A 19,001-nucleotide genomic window follows, 5' to 3' on the forward strand; every position below is an offset into this window, starting at 1 on the left:
TGGCCCCGAGGCCGCGGGTGCTGAGCCACAGCATCTTCAGGATGTCATTTCTCCCTGGAAAAGACACCTTGTGAAACACCCAGGAAGCATTTGGAGTGATTAACCATGCACTCTTCCTTCCTCATTTCGCTGTGATCCCATGCGTGACAGGGAAGCTGTTGGGATAATTCCTTTTTTTATTGACTAGTAGTGAATAATTGGGTTAGAATACCTGATAAATATTCAGAACACACTTGCAACTGCTCTGAGCCAGGTTGGAACCACATGCTCACGCAACTTCACCAGATGCTGTGTACTTCTATTTGTCCCAAATCATTAAAAACCCAAACAAATTCCATTTTTTTAAATTCAAAACAGGCATCAGATATAAAAACTGAAATTAATAAGATTCTATGGGTTGAGAATAACATGCCCATGAAACCATCTGATGGCAAACATATTAAAAAAACTTCTGTTTTCTTTGCAGGCCACTTTTTATCTCTGTAACACTTGATGTGAAACCACTTGAAGATAAATGTGAAACCAACCCAAATTTATTTTATTTGCAAGCGTGAAGCACCCAGGTAGGACATTAATAATAAAAATCACTTGGGTTCTTAAAAATTAATCCTATTTTAGTCAGCCAAGGAAGGGGAGTTATTCATAATGCAGGCAAACGTGTTGCCTGGACCTGTGACTCAGGAGCTGTGACTCTTCTCTTCCTGCTGTCCTTCCTCTGAGCTGCTTCACCTTTCTGTCCAGACCTTCCTGAAATTTTATCAGCCAAGATTGTTCCCATCCAGCTCTGTGAACATGGAGTGAGGGCTGTGGATGGCCAGAGTGGGGCTGGGGGAGCTTCCACCCTTGGCCACCATCACTGAGAAGATGCTGGGGAAATAAAACACCTCTGAGCTAAGGGGGAGCCCCAGGAGCTGAACTGGAGGGGCCACAGATGCCAAAATGAGACCAAAAAAGGGAGTTTTCTTACCCCGTGGCCCATGTGGGCTGGACCAGCTCTTGATCTCTGATCCCTCTGTCCTGTGTTTTATTAAATCCATTCCTAGAGCTGCATCACGTCCCTCCAGTGCAGCTGTAGCTCTCCAGCCTTTTCCTCTCTCCACTTTGGTCTTCTCCTGTCAGCACAAATACTCCAAGGCAGAGGGGACAAGTGGTGCTGGAAAACAGACAAATGAGAAAAAACAAAACAAAACAAAACAAAACAGAAATTTCTCCTTTCCTTGGATGTCTGGAAAACTCTGACCTTCTGGGGGGATGGAGGGAGGTTAAACACCCTCCAGGTAGTGGGGTAAGATGAGCCTCCCCAGGCTGGGGAAAATGATGCTGGGTGCTGAGTGTTTGACAAAAAACTGGCTCGAGTTACACCAAATCATTTCCTCATCATCAGTCAAAATTACCCTTCCCTTCCCTTCCTCCTCCTTGTCCTCCTCTCCCTCCTGAAATGCAAGAAGATGAAAAGAAGAAGGGAGGAGGACAAGAGGAGGGGATCAGGACAGCTCAGGAAGTTGGGTTGTGGAGCCTGAACCACTCCAATGCCTGCCCTGTTCAGGGGCAGGGCTGGGGGGATTTGGGAAGAGCTGGGGCTGAAACCTTGCTGAGGGTTCACACCTGGGGGATTTTTCTTTTCCCTGCTCCAGTGCATGCCTGAGTGCTTCCCTCACAAAGCCCAGCTGGGGGGAAATCCAAAATTCAGCTTTGCCTCCTGTCCCTCGTGCTGCAGACTCTGCCCAGGGATCGCCGTGGCTGCTGCTAACTCACGTCAAGATCTACAGGAATAACCATGGAAAATACTTGGCATGGCTCAGCCCCCCACAGAACACAATTAAATATATCTCACTATTATGCTTTGTCTAAAATTATAGCCCCTTAAATACCTCTCATACCTCTCACAGCTGGTGGGTCTAAATTTAGGGGTTCCCTGTGAGTGGCGTGGTGGGATCATGCTCTCTTGTGGGAGGGGACACTCAGGTCAGCCCGTGGCCACAACATTTTGCTTTCCCAAATCCCTCTGTGAGCTTCCACAGCTGTTTGAAGGCCCCTCAACTGCGCAGGTGTTGCACAGCCACTGGCACAGCTGGGAATGGGATTGTGGTTCCCACTCATCCCACCACTCACCCACCCATCCCACCACGCCTGGGCACAGCTCTGCCCCTGCCCAGCAGCCCCGGGGAAGGAAAGGGCTCTTTCAACTCCTCATTTCCCAGTGGGACTTTATTTTTCTTTCCACCACCTCTTGACCTTGGATGTGGAAATAACGTCCAGAGAGCTGAGAAAGTTCTCAGCATCTTCTTTCCTTCCTGCAGACATCAAAAGGGGATTGTGGGCTCCATCACAGATTACATCACGGCTGGTTTTGATCCTCTCAGCAGAGGAGATATAAATCTTCTTCCTCTTTCTTTCTCTGTTTGGGTGTCGATTCTTTCCTGTGTTCTGAAGTTTCTCAGGAGAAAATGTAAACGGGTTTCATAAGCTGATTTTCTGCCCGCAGATTTTTACCTTGGTGATCCTCATCATTGCTGCTGGGTGGAAAAAGGATTGACAGGGTTTGGGAAGGACCAGAGCCAGCTGCAGAAGGGACAGCAGGAGTTTTAACAGTCCTGATTCAGTAAAACCCCAGCTGTGCTGCTGTGGTGGGGAAAAGCTTCCAGCAGTTTGGTAATGCTGGTAATGCTGGTGCCAACTTCTCAGCATGGCCAGGCTCCCCAAATAATCCCTGTCATGGACATCCCTGGCATTAACTGAGGAAGCTTCACTAAGACTGGAAGTGCAGGGCAAAAAATCAGTATTTCTGATTTTACTGCAAGGAGAGAGCTTGGGCACCCCATTCCCACAGAGCTCCCAGTTTGGCTGCGGGGCTTCTTCCAAAATCCTCTGGGTGACGGAGCAGAAATGGGACCCTGGGGTGTTCTCAGGTGAGGATCACCTGGCCAAGGACTGTTTAAAGTACCCAAAATCTTACACCTCTACCTGTGAGCTCCTCTCCCAGAGGGGTCTGCTCTTACCCTGCCTGCCCCACGTTCCTCGTTCAGGGCTTCCTTCCCATCCCTGATGGAGGCTGGAGAAGGGAGGAAGGTAAAAAAGGTGAATTACACAGACCAGGAGTGGACAGGGCCAGATCTGCAGCTGCTGCAGCGTTTCTTGAGCTGCTCCTGGAGCAAGGGAGCATCGCCTGTGTCCCCAGCAGTGTCACCTCCCATGTCTCATCCTCTGTGTGAGTGACTCCTGCCTGGACAGGCTACGCTGGGACAATACTGATGGGTTTCTGATGTCTTTTTAACCTGCTGGAGAAGCTACTAAATATATTCCACAGAGGAATTTGTCTTTTCCCGTGTGCGTGTCTGAGAACTCGCTCTGCAGGCAGCACGGGGGTGTGAGCCTGGTCACCATCATCATCATCATCATCATCATCATCATCATCATCAAATCACAGAGTCACTGGGGTGGGAAAAGGTATTTCAATTTGTTGTGTCCAACCACTCACCCAGCACTGCCAAGGCCACCACTAAACCCTGTCCCCAAGTGCCACATCCACACATTTCTTAACCATCGAGGGATGGTGACCCCAGCACCGCCCTCCATCCGTGCCCAGAGCTGTCGTGCAGGCTGAGCTCGGCCTCCAGCCCAGGTGTCCAGGCAGAGAACACACAAACTGCACGCAGCAAGCCCCTGGGGACACCTGGGAGCACGTCCCCTGTCACAGCTCCCTGCCACAGCTCCGTGCCACAGCTCCCACCCCTGTGCAGGACACCAGGGAGGTGACACACAGCCTGGCATCACCCACGGCAGCCCTTCATCGGGCTGCTTTCAACCTCTGTAATGTAGAAATTTCAGTGATTTACAGCCAGGAGTGTGCAAAAGAAAAAAAAAAACCATGGGAATGGGGCGGGGGGGAGGGAAGGTCATTCCAGTTTCTTCCTGCTTGCAGCTTTCGGATACAGGATATGGCTGAATGGCAGCCTCCACGCTGCATTTATTTTTAAGCCACTGATAGCTTGTGGAGTGACCTCGCCGTGCAGCAGCAACATCAGCCAAGGAGCTGTTTTTTTCCGGCCCTTCGACGTCAGATTGCTTCCTTTGACACCTCTGAGAGCCAAAAAATGGGAAGCATTCTCTTCCCAAGGTGACTTTATTTTTTCCCCCTGTGATAGTGCTGCTGGGGCTCGCTCTCAGGCTCGGGGCTGGTGAGGTGTGGATGGCACTGCCCTGGGGACACGGCCCCTGGGGACAGCTGGAGGTCACTGCTTTAGGGCAGAGGTGCCTAAATTATCTGATCCTTAGGAAAAAAATTGCCTTGGCTGGAGCCAGAGTTGGGGCAACTTGACCTCCTTTTAAAAGACTCTGGAATGCACTTGTGATTTTTTTTTTTTTTACCTTTTTATTTTTCCTTTTCAGGGCAGCTGGGGCTTTCCAGGATATCCCAGCTCCCATCTCCACAACCTGTTTACTGAAATTTAGATTTAGTTTCCCAAGCTCATTCACAACTTAGTGCAAACAACTGAGTACTGCTCAAGGATCTGAACACCAGGAAAATTTTTGAAAGCATAGAAAATTTTAAGCACCCTCACACAGAAGTAACACTAAAATCTCACAGGGTTTATTTGTGACTCCAACAAATTTCTTGCCTAATTTTTCCCGTTCTTAAACCATGACTTTGCACTGAGTTCTTGATTACACCCCACGTTATCAGTGTGGGAGATGTCTCTGTCCATTCCTCCACTGCAGACTGGAAGAGAGGATTTTATTTTAAAATAAAGATGGAATTGGTTCAGCTCGAGGTGCAGGCGCAGGTCCCAGCTGCAGCTTCCTTTTTCAGAACCTCTGTGAGCAACCTGGTCTAGTGGGAGGTGCCCCTGCCCTGGAACAAGACGAGCTTTAAATCTCTTCCAACCCAAACCATTCCACGATGATTCCACCAGAAAATTCCTTGGAATTCAACAGGAAGAACTTGCCTGGAGGACACCATCATGTGGGTAAATGAAGCTGCCCAGTGCTGCTCTGCACAGACCTCCAGGGCTGTTATGGGGCTGGAAAAAGGGGACACCCCCAGGCTGGGACGTGCTGGGTCCCCATCCCCAGCTCTGCTTCGTCTCTGTCCTGCCTCCAGCGCCTCAAAGCCACGAAAATCTGCCTGACAGGGATCCTTCAAAGGCTCTTCTTCCTGCGTCACTCACCAAGGAGAGGGCACTAGGGCTCAGATAGGGATTTCTGAGCTCAGAAATGTCAGGAGGAAGCGATGGACTCGGAGGAAATTCTTGCGACGGTCTCGGAGGAAGCGCGAGATGTGAAAATACACGATGTATTTTCCTCCCACAAGCTGCGCGCTCTGTTTTTATTATCATAAACCTGGGCCCGGAGGATGTCAGCTTGTTTATTTATTTGTTTAAATGAGGTTTCGCTCCTTGTTCAAACATTCCCATGTTGGCAGCTGCTGCTCTGCCAGGCCCTGTCCTCCCCTCCTGTAACCAGGGACGTGCCAGCCCAGGCAGCGCCTCCAGCAATTGGGAGGTGCTGAAGGTGGGGGAAAGTTTTGGGTATCCCCCCCAGGGCATCATTGGACCCCCCTGGGATGGTGACACCACCACGTCCTCGTGTGTGCCACCGCAGCCCCCCCGGGCTCACGCCTCCTCTCCAAACTCTTGGAGCATAATCAGGACTATCCCATTTTTTGGCCTGTCCCCCTGAGTCAGTTCTTCCACTTCCAAGTCTTCTTCCTTGCCACCCGCACTGTGCAGAGCAGCTCCTGCAGGTGTGTGCTGGAGATGGGTGCCACCAGCGCCCACTCTTCCGTCGTTTTGAGGTGTTGTCTGCAATAACTGCTCTGGAAAATCCCACTGCACACTTGGATCCTGAGGGCTTGCCCAGGCAGTGTTGGCTTTTGTGGTGGTGATGGCCCCTTCCACCCTGAGCTCCCCCAGCACTTGGGGCTGTTTCCAGGGATTCTGAAGGATTCCAGGAGCCCCACATGGACCCAAATAACAGAGATCTCAACCCAGGTCCTGCTCTCCCACCAGGGAGGTGAGGGGGGCTTTATTTACCACCTCACATTGGTCAGCCCGAGCCCCTTGGCTGGGGGGCTTCTCCCCTGGACAAGGGGCTTGTCCCCCTGGCTGATCCCGGCCTCTCCCACGGGGTCACTCTGCCAGGAAGCCGCTCTCGCCCCGGGGAGCCACGGGAGATGCACCTGGGAGGAGAAGCACTTTGCTGGAGGAAGAAAACAGGATCTCACATATAAACAACATCCTCAATGGCTCAGCAAGTGAGTCGCTCTTTCCAGAGCCTGTTTTCGAGCTGCTGCTGTGTCCCCATGGCCCCTCCAGCTACAAAGTGAAATTAAACCAAGTAGGAACCACCAGAGCCCCCCGGATGGGGCTGTCCCACTGCTTCTTCCAACCATCCATCCCTGGATGGACCCAGCGACGGCAAGTGCTGCAGAGGTGGAGGGCAAGAATAACTCCTGCCTCCTTCCCAGGAGATGTTTGGGGCTGGAATGTACCTGTAGGATGGGAGTTCCACCTTCCAAGCCATTCATGATTAATCCAAAGCTCATTTGGGGCTGAAATAAGCACATTGGACAGAGCATCTCTTGGGACAAAGCTGGGGCATTGCCACAGACTCACTTGTGCTCCTTCCAGAGGATTCCTCACCAGGAAGAGAGTTTTTCTGGATTTTGCATCCAGGTGGTAGAATCTCCACATTTCTGGAACGCATTCTCTGGTGTTCCGGACTCCTTGGTCATGGCACCAAGCAGAGCACCCCACACAGACCTGAATTTTGACTAATTCAAAGAACAAAAGCAGACAACTTTTATTTTTCGTCATTTATTCCTTCCTCCTGTCCACAAAGCTCAGATAACTGAGGACAGCATTCTGGCAGCCAATGAGTCCCAATCAAAGCTGCTTCCCCAAAGGATCCCACTGGACAAAATGGGACATGGGACATCCCAAAGGGTTAAACTGCTGCCCAGCACAGGAAACCTGCAGGCAGAGCCAGATTCCCGGGGAGGAAGCATTCTGTTTGTGGTGGGAGAGAAGGTGAGCGAAGCGTTGCCGCGACTCGCGAGCGGAGCAGAGGTCAGCGGCGTATCCTGCTGCAAACTTCCTGAGCAACCTCCGAGGAGAAAACAACAACCCCGGCGTGGCGCGGCACGGGATGGGACGTGGCGGGTTTGTTTTTCACTCTGATCACCTTGGACCTACTTTCTCGCCCTGGCTGGTGGCTGCACGCTCTGTCCTGCCCCAGCCCAAGCTCCTCCTGCTGCCCCAGCGCTGGATCCTGGATTTTTTCAATGCTTCTCTGGTGTGACCGGTTGTGTTTTTATGCCCTGGATTGGAGTAGAGAGGCAGAACTGGAGAGGAGGGATGAAAATGAACCCTTCAGGCTCTTTGAGAGCTCAGGAGGAGCACAGCAGCCCCACAACAGCTCAAAGGAAGGAAAATCCACCAAAACCTCCTGTATTGTCTTTTTTTTTTTGCTTCTGAATCTCAGGACATGGAGCAGAAGGCTGAGGGATAATTGTGGGAATGCTTGAGGAAAACACCAGTAGGACTCAAAGTGCCTCCTTGCCTACCCCAGCCAGCAAAAGGGAGTAAAAGTTGGGACAAAAGTCCCCAAAAAGGGAACAAAAGTTTCTCTGCTGCTTCATCCATCCCTGATTTGCATTAAAATGAAGGTTTTTACAGTTGGATGCTCTTACAAAGAAAAAAAAAAAATCAAAGTAGAAAATGCCCAGTATTTTATGCCAGAAATGGTGTTTAGCTAGAAATGGCTCAAAAAAGCTGAAGTGTGATGTAAATATTCATATTTCAACACTCATAAAGTGTGAGAAATCATTTTGTTCAATCCAGTTTTTCTGTGTGCTTCTCTAGCAAATATCTCGGAGGAAGACGAGGCTCCTGGAGTTTGAAATTTTCTTTTTGAGGTCACGGATCCAACACTCAAATAGGGCCAGCTCAGATCTCCCTTTGGGCATCTGCTCATTGCTGTGGGAGGAACATCCCTGGTGGGATTTTAGTGGTGGTTGAGATGCTGGGGTGTGCGGTGACACTGCCAGGGTGTGTCCTCCTGTCCCCCACAGCCGGGTCCTCCTGTCCCCTTCCATTCTTCCACCTTCCCTGGGAGGCTGGGAAAGCCCTGAGGTTGCCCAGAGTAGCTGTGGCTGCCCCTGGATCCGTGGAATGTCCAAAGCCAGGTTGGACAGGGCTTGGAGCAGCCTGGGACAGTGGAAGGTGTCCCTGCCATGGCAGGGGTGGCACAAGATATTTTTAAGATCTCTTCCGACCCAAACCATTCCATGATTCTGTGATCCCATAGACCATCCTGTGGATAATCTAAGATGGAAAGTCCAAGGATCCCAGGCCCAGCTGCTCGTGAAGAAGCTCAGGGAATTCCAGGCTTCCCAACACCCACTGACACCCCAGGGATGGCCAAATCCAGACTGAACCAAATTGCAATTCCTTCTTTTCCCTTCCCTTGGGATCCGGCCACAAGACCTGCCCCTGGGCCACCACCACGGCACTTCCTGCGCCCAAGGGTGGGACAGGGACAAGCTCTGGAGCCCAGGGATGGCAGCAGTGCCACCCCTGGAGCACCACTGGTTGGTTTTGCTTAACTGGAATCTGATGATCCCAGGGTGGTTACATAAAATGCCATTAGGATGCGGTCGGCATTGTTGCACGGAAATGTTTTCCATTATATTTCGCTGTCAGCAAATGCTGGTGTGAAACCAGTTTGCAGCCCTCATGTGGCCACCACGAGGAGGCTGGGGAAAGCACTGGAGTCTCCCTCCAGGAGGATTTGTTATCCTGGTCACCCGGAGCGGGAGCAGCATCTTTCCTGTGGGCAGTGGGATGGGTAATTTTGTTCTGGAAAGGACAATCCCACAGGTCTGGGGGCTCCACAGGACCCACCAAGGCTTTCCTGACGAGTGCCCCCAGCTCTTCTCATCTATGAATGCTGCTTGTTGCCTCTTCCAGTCGTATTTTTCACACCGTTTTCTGGGAGGATAAAGTGCTGATTCACAGGAAACAACTTCCAGTCGTGTTTTCCACACCATTTCTGTGAGGATAAAGTGCTGAGTCACAGGATCCAAGGAATCCTGAGCAGAAGAGCCGCAAGGGACTCCTGTTTGTTAAGATGTCTGGGATGCTTCCTATTAAATAACAACAAAATGCTGCAATAATAACTTGGCAGCTCTCCGCCCCCGCCAGGCTGATGCTCAAAGTGAGTTTGCCTTCCTAAAATTCCTTTAAGTGTCTCGACAAGTTGCAGGGGAGGAAGGAAGGACACTTCACTCCTGACTTTTCCCTGATGGAGTTCTTTTAGTGAGCCTTGAGAAGATGGGGAGGAGGAAAAATTCCTCTTTGAGTCGTGTTCCTGGCAGTGGCCACGGTTGGTGCACGGTGGATTTGAGGATAAAGCAGGGACAAGTCGTGGATCCCAAAGATCTGGCAGGTGCAGATACGGGGTAGTGGCTTTTTTTAACTTCATGGGAAGGATTAAAAACCCCACTGTGTTTGAAAATCAAAAGCAAAACTGCTGTGGGCATCTACTTTGCATCTCAATTTCAGGATCTCACTTAACAGTCTTCAGCTTTTTTAATTTCTATATAATTATAGATCAGTTTTAATTTATACGTAGTTTAAAAACCTTAAGTTTGCATGGGCATACCTTGTGGATGTTATTGTCTTTTCATTGTTAATGAAAGAAATTTGCCTGCTGGGTTTATCAGGGCAGCTCTCCTGGCCTGGGTGGCACCAGCTGTCCCTGCACACAAGGCTGGCTCTTCACAACTCTCCACGGCTGGGAAATCTTCCCAAAATGCTACAAATTTTCCCCCTGAATTCAGGCTGCTGGAAGTTGAACCAAATAAAAGATCAGATACATTGTACTGACCTCAGTATGAGTTTTGGTTTTTTTTTTTTTTTTTTTTTTTTTTTTTTTTTTTTTTTTAATGAGGAATGCCATAGAGAGGGTTTGTTAAAATGCTTCGCAGGAGTTACTGCTTCACTTTGGAAATTCCAGAATTTCAGTCCATATTTGCCACATTTTCTGCATTTCTGCTTTCCCTCCATTTGCTCCTTAAATGTCAGGGATTTTCATGCTCCCCTTGAGGTCACCTGTGTTAGTGGCACATGGATCTCCCCTCTAACAGGAAAACAGGAGAGGCTGGCTTGGCTCATCCCTGTGCAGTGAAGGCTCTAAAGGTGTAAAAGAACATCAGGATGAACCTGCAAATAATGGGAGGATCTGGAAACTGTGGGAGAAGGCAAAACTGACCCTGGGTGCAGTGGGGAAGTTTTTTAACCATCAGAGCAAGAGGGGCTGGAGGAACCTTCCCCCACAGAAGAGGAAAATCAACCAAATGTTAAAGGTGGAGCTGAATCCCTTTGGCAATGTGTGTGTGCAGTGGGATGGGGTGTAGGATGCAGTGCCCCTGTGCATGCCTGGCTTCACAGCTGGCCCAGAAATGGTTCTAAACCCAAAAAATAAACAAATAAAATAATTTACTCTGTCCTAAACTGGGCTGCAATACGGTAAAAGGCAATTTACCACTGATTTAATGTGATTAGGATTTTTTTTTTCCTGTGAGCTCATGCCTGTCTTTTTATAATATCTGGAGGATCAGTGTGGAGTCAGGAAAAGTTCCTGAGTCAGGAAAAGAGCTCCCCTCAATCCATCCCCTTGCTTTGACTTCAGAGTGATCCATGCATGTGCTTAACATTAAGGTTCTGCTTCCAGGCTGTCCTGAATAATAGGCTCGAGTGTATTTTGAGAACTCATTTTTACTTTTTATTACAATAATAACTTCTGCAGTGACATGAATTCCAACAGGGAGCCCTGAGGAATAACATCCCCTTCCAAATGGTTTTCCTCTTTGCACTGGAATTAGAGCACATATGAGCAGAGCAGCCCATTACAAGACAAAGCACTTTCCAGAAGGTGAATTTTCCTCAGCCTCACAGCAGTTCCTTTATAGTCAAAGATTAATTCTATTACCGAGCTCTGCTCCTGCAAATTGCAGTCAAATGGACCATTAATGAAGGAAAGCAGGGACCCTGCTAAGGAATTGCTTGTGATGGGTGGTGCAGCTCTTGGAGGTGCTGAGCTCCTGGAGCTTGGGTTGGCCTTTTTTTCCTTCTTCCCTTTTCGGATTTCCCGCTGGAATTCCATGAGATGATGTGTTTGCAAAGCTGTCCTGCTGCCATTCCGACAGGATATTGCACTGCTCCCAGAGCAGAACCACCACAGGCACTGCAGCTGGGATTGCACTGAGCAGCCACCTCCGGGGGCTGTGGAGATGTCTCGTGACTCCCTCTGTGCTTCGTGGGAATTGAAATCCAAGCCCTAAATAGCACTGACACTACAAACCCTGCCCACCAGCCTTGATGGGAGAGAGGAGCAACCCCAGGCAAGGCCATAAATCCAAGGAAGGTGGAAAACAACTGGAACTCCAAGGAAAATGCTGAGGCAATGCCTCAGGCACAGGGTGGGATTGTTGGGGTGTCTGTGCAGGACCAGGAGTTGGACTTGTGGGTCCATTCCAGCTCAGGATATTCTGGGATCCTACGGAACAGATCCATCCTCTGTTACTCCTGGAGCTGGTTGTGGGATGGGATGAGTGGTGGCTCCACTGGTGTGTGAGAAGGAGGAGGAGAGAAGGACCTCATCCAACCAGGACTGCTCCTCTTGCATCCCTTCAGCTCTGCACGTTCACATTCCCTAAAATTCCTCTTGATCCATGGCAGCTTTTAGACCAGATTTGCTTTTTGGTTTTGTTTGGTTGTGTTTTATTTTGGTTTTTTTTTTTTGGGGGGGGAAGTTGGTTTTTTGTTTGTTTGGATTTTTTTTTTTTAGGAAAAAGATTCCTTCCAGTGTAATCTAAGAGGAAAAATCCAACATTTACTTTCAGGCTGATGTTTTATATCCCAGCTCTCAGTGTTCTGACAACCTAAGCCACGTCTGCTCTGCACGAAGGAGGTGATAAACTCAGATTAGTCACACTCCCCTCTCAGTGTCTTCATTATGACAAGATTTCCACTTAAAACCAAGCTGCAGAAAGCAAAACAAAATTCAGACTCAGCTCATTTTATCTGTGCTTTAAAAAAGAAACAACAACCCCCAAAAAAGCCAGTTAAAAAAAAAAAAACAACAGAGCAATGGGAGAAATGAGCAATATCTTCCAAATAAAATCCGTCACTTGCTGCTCATATTAGTCAGGAGGAGAATAAACTTTTAGATGGGCACACAGGGAAACAGCTCCCCAAGGGTAATTGGAAAACAATGAGTCAAGATTCCTGCTGGAACTTCAACTGTGCTGTGATTTCCTGGGAAACAGCACCTTGCTGCTGGTTGGTACCTGGTACCTGGGAATAGGGAGTTATTTAAACCAATTTTTTACTGCAATCTACACAAGAGATGGAGCTGATGCCTCAGGTTTGAGCTTTTCAATTTTCACATTCTGTGCTGCTTCAGTGTGTGGGTCTGGGCTTCACATGAGGGGATGCTGAGCTCTGTGCACAGAGCAGGGAGACAAAACAATTCCTTCTCCAGCTGGGCACCAAGGACAAATGATCCAAAGCTCAGGCCCAGGAGCACAAACAGCGTGGGCTGGAGAGAGAAAAACAAGCAGGATGGGAGTGCATGGGCTGGAGCTGGAATGGGACAATGAACTGCAAGGTGCAAATGGAGCAGAGCTGATCCCAGTGAGAGCCCCCGGGAGCGCTCGTGCATTTTGGGACCATTTTGGTTCCTCTTGGGTGCAGCCCTGGCTGGGCTCTGGTGCTGCCCAAGGTGGATCCATGGAGGAGATCCTTTGAATAAATCCCTGCTTTATCCTTTAGCTCTGTCCAGCCTCTGCTCCAGCTCAGCCTTCCCAAGGCATCCGAGCGATTGAGCTGGTTTGGGTGGGAGTGCAGTGGTTTGTGCCACTTCTCCTGTTTTTGGGATCCCACCTGGGCACGTGGTGCCCGAGGCCAAGCAGGAGATGCTGGGACTCACCTGAGGAGCCCATGGCAGTGCTGGAGCACCTTTCCTGCCAAACCTTTCCTCTTTCCCCAGTAGCAGGGAGACTTCTGGGCTGGAGAGAGCAGAGCAGTGTCCTCTGGAGCACCTGTGAGCCCCCAGCAGTGCTGAGTGCTGGGGAGGAGGAGCAGTTTGTGGTGAGGAGCTCCCGGAATTCCCAAGGAATTTACTTGCGCAAACTGTGCTTTGCAACACCAACTTTTGGGGTGTTTTTCACGGTGATGGTTTCACAGGGAGGCTGTCTTTGCAGAAGTTCTGCCAAATTTTCCCCAGGACTTTTTCTCTCTTTGTTGTAACTCTCAGAACCTTCGGGATTTCTCAGTATCTTTGGGATTTTATCCCAGAAAACAAAGGGATAAAATCTTCAAAGGGACCCCTCTGCAAGTCTATGCACTTCCCAACCCCTCCGAAAGATGCAGTTGCATAAACTCAGGTTTAGATTCAACATTTAGCAAAGAAATTACATTTCCCAGCCTTTTGAACTCTCCTGGAGAGTTAAAAGGAGTTTAAGGAGTTAAAGGGAGTTAAAGGGAGGCAGCATCCTCCAGTGCATCTCCCTGGCTCCTCCAGAATTCCCAGTGCACGCTGGAGACCCCAAAACCATCAGGACCCCATAATCACTGTTCCCATTTTCCGTGTGGCATCTCAGCCCATCGCCAGGGCATTTTCCAGATACCCACTTCCCATGGGATCTGGGGGCTCCAGAGAGTTCCCACGTTGCTTTTCCCAGTGGAAATTCCCCTCGTTTCCACCCCCAGGACCCCTTTTTGAGAGCCCAAGGATCTTTCCCCGCCTCCTGCTTGTTGCTTTGTGTATTTTGGCAGGTGCCTGCTGCTTCCACAATGGAGAAGCTTTTGTGCCTCTCCAGACAAATTCTTTGTAGGTGCAACTCCAGCAAAACCTTTGATGTGTTGGGCTGAGAGGTCACCCAAGGAATGTCCATGTTTGTCGTCAGGGATTGGGGCCAAGTCCTACTCACCTCCCAAAATAACGCCTTTGAAGTCGAGAGAAACGCTTCACAGGCACAAGGGGAAATTTTGGGCACTGGAACATGAAGGTAAATTTCACATCATGACCTTTTACTCTTTTTCTTCTTAATTTATTGTTTCACGGAAGTCTTTCCTCCCTCCTTTCCCCCCCCCCCCCCCCCCAACTTTTTGCCTGAATTTGACACTGATGTTGGTCAGGCAAAAAGTCAAACACCCAATAATCGTTGGAAATCTGTCCCAGGAAAGTTCAAAGGGCTGGGAAATGTAATTTCTTTGCTAAACGTTGTATCTAAACCTGAGTTTATGCAACTGCATCTTTCGGGGGGAGGGTGGGAAGGTGCTGACAGCGCGGCTTTGTTTTCTGGGATAAAATCCCAAAGATACTGAGAAATACAACAAAGAGAGAAAAAGTCCTGGGGAAAATTTGGCAGAACCTCTGCAAAGACAGCACCAGATGCCCCCAAAGAGGAAATTACAACATGTGGCAGCTGTGGTTTTTTGGTTAAGAAACTTTTTCTCAAAGTTCAAAGCATCTGGGAAAAGTAACTGCTAACAGGGTGAGACAGATTTATGGAGCCCACACATGGCAATATTTTGGTATAAAATTAGTAAAAAATGATTAAATCCCCGAGATGAAGAGATTAATTCCTCCGAGTTTGCATTCTTTGAAGAGCAATCATATTTTGACTTTGTCAACTGGAAGAACTGAGTAATTTCTTGGATTAACTGATCACAAGAGTTGTAATCCATAATAAAAGTCCAGGCAAAGCTGCCAGGCTTTGTTTCTCAAAGGATTTGGGTAATGAGTTGATTTGGCATTAACTGAATGCATCCCAGACTGCAACCCCATGCCCTGAATCTAAAGGGGGGATTCAGGAAGATGAGGCACTTCATCAAAGCCTTCAACATCTTTTTCTAATATGGGGAAAGGGATTGTTTATATGAGTTGCTGGATTGGTCAGTTTGGGAGAAAGGTTTTGTATAAATCTCTGGTGCATGGCATGAGCACTGCCTGCACTTAGGTAGCCAGGCTCCAATGTGATATAAATATATCAAAACATATATAAACCCCTAGAAATGTCCTTTCTAGCCACAAAAAGGACAATTTGCAGCAGTTCCCACTGCAGGTTTGTGTTTATTCTCTCTTTTTACAGCACTTCTGTGGTTTTATCCTTTGTGTTTCAGTGAGAGCCAGAAGAGACCCTGACCATCTGCTGCCAGACTCAGGGCTTTAAATGCTTTGTGTAGAGCTAATAAAGCCCTAAATTAAATTCCTAAATGAAGTTAATGCTCGGGGAGGCTGTGGGTACCTGCAGGGATGGCAGCACGAGGTGTTTCCCTGCCTGGTTCCCTCCCTTTGCAGCAGCTCCTGCTCCTCCAGTGCTGGCACGTGCTGCGAGCCAGATCAGGGAAATGATGCTCCTCCAAATTAAACCAAATGTTCTTTTGCTGCTGGGCTCTTTCTGAGCCAGCTCCATCCCCAGGCTGCTCGGTGGTGCAATCTCCAGCTGTGCTGGCACAGAGGGAGCCTGGCTCGGGGTGCTGGGAGCTGAGCAGAGGGCTCAGGACCGGCCCTGAGCACTCCAGAGTGTGAAATCATGGTCAGGAGAAGCTCCAGAGGTTTGGGGTTTACTGTCTTTCACCTCCCTCCGTGTCTGCACCGAGTGCATGGGGTGACACTGTAACAGGAATTATTAAATCACTTTAAACCCTCCTGGATCCTTCTCCAATCCTCGTGGTGCAGCAGGGACCTCTGCACACAACAGCCAGCTCATCACATGAACTTTCTTTCAGATCTCCCAGGAGGCTTTGGGTTTTCACCCCAAAACCTTTGGTGGGCCTGACCCATGCTCTCAGACTGAATTAACCCTTCTGCTGATGGGCCAGGGCAAAAAAACCTGCAGGTACCCCAGAATGGGGAGGGATGAGGAGAGGCTGAATGTGCTTTTTTACCCTTTCCTCCTTCTGACCTGCCTGTCCTGGTGCATAGTGGCCATCCCTGCTGTGAAGTGGCCATCACTGGTATATAGTGGCCACCACTGGTCTGTAGTGGCCATCCCTGGTATATAGTGGCCACCACTGGTATGTAGTGGCCATCACTGGTGTGAGGTGGTCATCACTGGCATGTAGTGATCATCACTGGTATACAGTGGCCATCACTGGTGTGAAGTGGCCATCACTGGTATATAGTGGCCATCTCTGGTATGTAGTGGCCATCCCTGGTGTGAAGTGGCCATCACTGGTGTGTACTGTCCATTTCTGCTGTGTCTTGGCCATCCTTGGAGTGTAGTGACCATCCCTGATCTTTAGTGACCACCCCCGACATGCAGTGGTCATCTCTGATGTGCACTGGCCATCCCTGATCTTTAATGACCATCTCTGCTGTGCACTGGCCATCCCTGCTGTGCACTGGCCATCCCTGATCTTTAATGACCATCTCTGCTGTGCACTGGCCATCCCTGCTGTGCACTGGCCATCCCTGATCTTTAGTGACCATCCCTGCAGTGCACTGGCCATCCCTGCAGTGCAGTGGCCATCCCTGATCTTTAGTGACCATCCCTGCTGTGCACTGGCCATCCCTGATCTTTAATGACCATCCCTGCAGTGCAGTAGCCATCCCTAATCTTTAGTGACCATCCCTGCTGTGCACTGGCCATCCCTGCAGTGCACTGGCCCCCCTGGGATCATCCCACCGCCGTGCCCCACACACACCTGTGGCCAGGGACACTCTGCTCCCCCATCCCTGGGGCACACAGGTGTTCCCATGTGGAAATGGCACTTGCAGGAGGCAGGAGAGGCCGGAGGAAGCCGCAGTCACGCGAGCTGCCTGTGGTTTGAGGAGCAAGCGCCAACATCTCTCACTCTCACTGTCCCAGCATTGCTCCCAGGGCAACCTGATCTGCCTTTAATCTGCTCTGACCACAGGACAAATGGTTTGAATAAAACCCTGCCTGCCTGAGTCACTCTGCTCTGGCTTTTGGGGGATGCACTGAGGAGCGATGGTTTGCTCTGCCTGAGTGACAAAATCGATGTAAGAGAAACGTTTTTGTTGTGTGGTAACTAAGAAAAAAGAAGGGAAAAAAAAAAGAAAAAGAGACGAGAAATTCGGGTGGGATGTTTGTGCGTGATGAAAGGAAAATTAAGGGAAAGAGAGAAGCGACTTTTCTTGGAAGAGCAGGTAAAAGTAGGAACAGATAAACACAGGGAGGGTGAGGGCTCTGCTTTAGCAGCTGAGCTGTTTCCTGGGAGCAGGTAAACATCCATGGGTTCACTGGGGTCCTTCCTCGGCCTGGGCAAGGCCTGAGCAAGGACAGCATTCCAGGAAAGAGGAGAACCAAGAGAAATGCCCTGTGCTCTTGGTGGCAGAGCTGGCTGCAGTTTCCAGTGGCATTTGGGTCACAAGGGACACGAAGCTCTTTGTGGAGGTCGTGGAGGTTGTGGATTTGGCACGATTTGATCCCTCAGAGGCCATCCCTGCCCCTGCCTGGGCTGTGGTTTGCAGTAAAACGTGCTGGGAGCCCCTGCTCTGACTCTTCCCCATCACCACATCTTGTCCAGGCCTTGCTGTCACCAAAAATCCCCCTCAGAGCTGTGCAGTCAGCTTGGCTGGGGACTCCAAGCGCTCCCATCTCATCACCCTGGGCCTCGTGGGAATGTGGGAATCTGAGCTCCACTGAAGGCTCTGAGGGGATGAAATCCTGGCAGATTTCACACAGCACAAGCCACACCGCCCATGGGACAAGCTCTGCCTTTTTTGCCTCTTTCCTTTTTAATGAGAACACTTCTAATGATTGTGAGAATAACAAGAAATTCCCACTGATTTTTTTTGGGGGGGTGTAGCAGAGTTTTCATACCCAGCAATACTTCTGCAAGGAAGGATTTGCCATGTGGAGCATCCCTGCCCGTGCCTACACCTTGTAGAAATGATCTCCTGGCCTTTGCTGGTCTGGCAGCTCTGCAGATCCTCCCTGATTCCCTGCAAAAGCCATCAGGGTGTGGAGCTTGGGATCCCATCACCATTTTCTCAGGACATGTGTTTGCACAGTATTTTTAGGGTCATTTCTCTGTTGAATTTTATCAAAATGCTGTTCAGGTTACATTCCTAATGCCCAGAGAGCCACTGAAATTTTGGAATATTGGTGCCTTTACAGCAAGCAGTGCAAGGAGAAGAATGTTCCCTTTGATGCTGATCAGTTGTGAGCATGGCTGGGCCCTTTTGGAGCTGATTCCACGACTTTTCCTTTAAAAGTCAGAAAAGTGCTTTCCCAGCATTTCAAATGTTATGAGACACAGCCTTTTTGGTGGGAAAGAAAAAGACAAATGGGAAAAACGTGGTGTTTTTTTCACTCTCTGAAAGAAGTCATAGCCACAAGAAATGGACAGTGTGTGCAGAATTGAAATGCTGAACTCCGACCCCACATTTGCAGCTCCAGTGTGAAGAAAAAGGCTCTCCCTGGTTTTTCATCTCTTTCCCATTTGTAGCCCACACTTTGCAGACACGGGGCACACTTAAGGACTTGTCTTTTGCGGTGTTTTGGGGTCGTAAACAAAACAAAGTCAGCAAAGATCACAAGATCCCCACGTACTTCCCTTGATTGTCTCTGATTACGCTGTTGAAGGTGAGTCAGTGTTTATCGATATAAAAATGTGAGGAACAATGCAGGATCAGAGCTCTGTGTTTTCCCATGTGTTCATTGTCCCGTCACTCGCTGTAAAATCCCTGGGATGGGCAATTAATGAGGGGACACCTGGTTTTTTGGCAGAACCTGGCTTTTATTTTTAAATTCTAAGTATTCTTAAGTATTCTCTGAAAGTGGCTGCAAAGGCAGGAAAACAAACCCTGCCCTCATGGTGGGAGAGGCGAGATGTTTGCTGGGCAAAGGCAGTGTTGGTGTTGCAGATGCAGAAAATCCAGGCTGGCTGCAAGGAAGGACTGAACTGAGACTTCTTCTGTGTTTTATCTGCAGTCCAGGAGTGTGGATTTGGGACACCCCT

The sequence above is a fragment of the Vidua macroura genome, chromosome 19 (genome assembly GCF_024509145.1).
Source record: "Vidua macroura isolate BioBank_ID:100142 chromosome 19, ASM2450914v1, whole genome shotgun sequence".
NCBI lineage: Eukaryota > Metazoa > Chordata > Aves > Passeriformes > Viduidae > Vidua > Vidua macroura.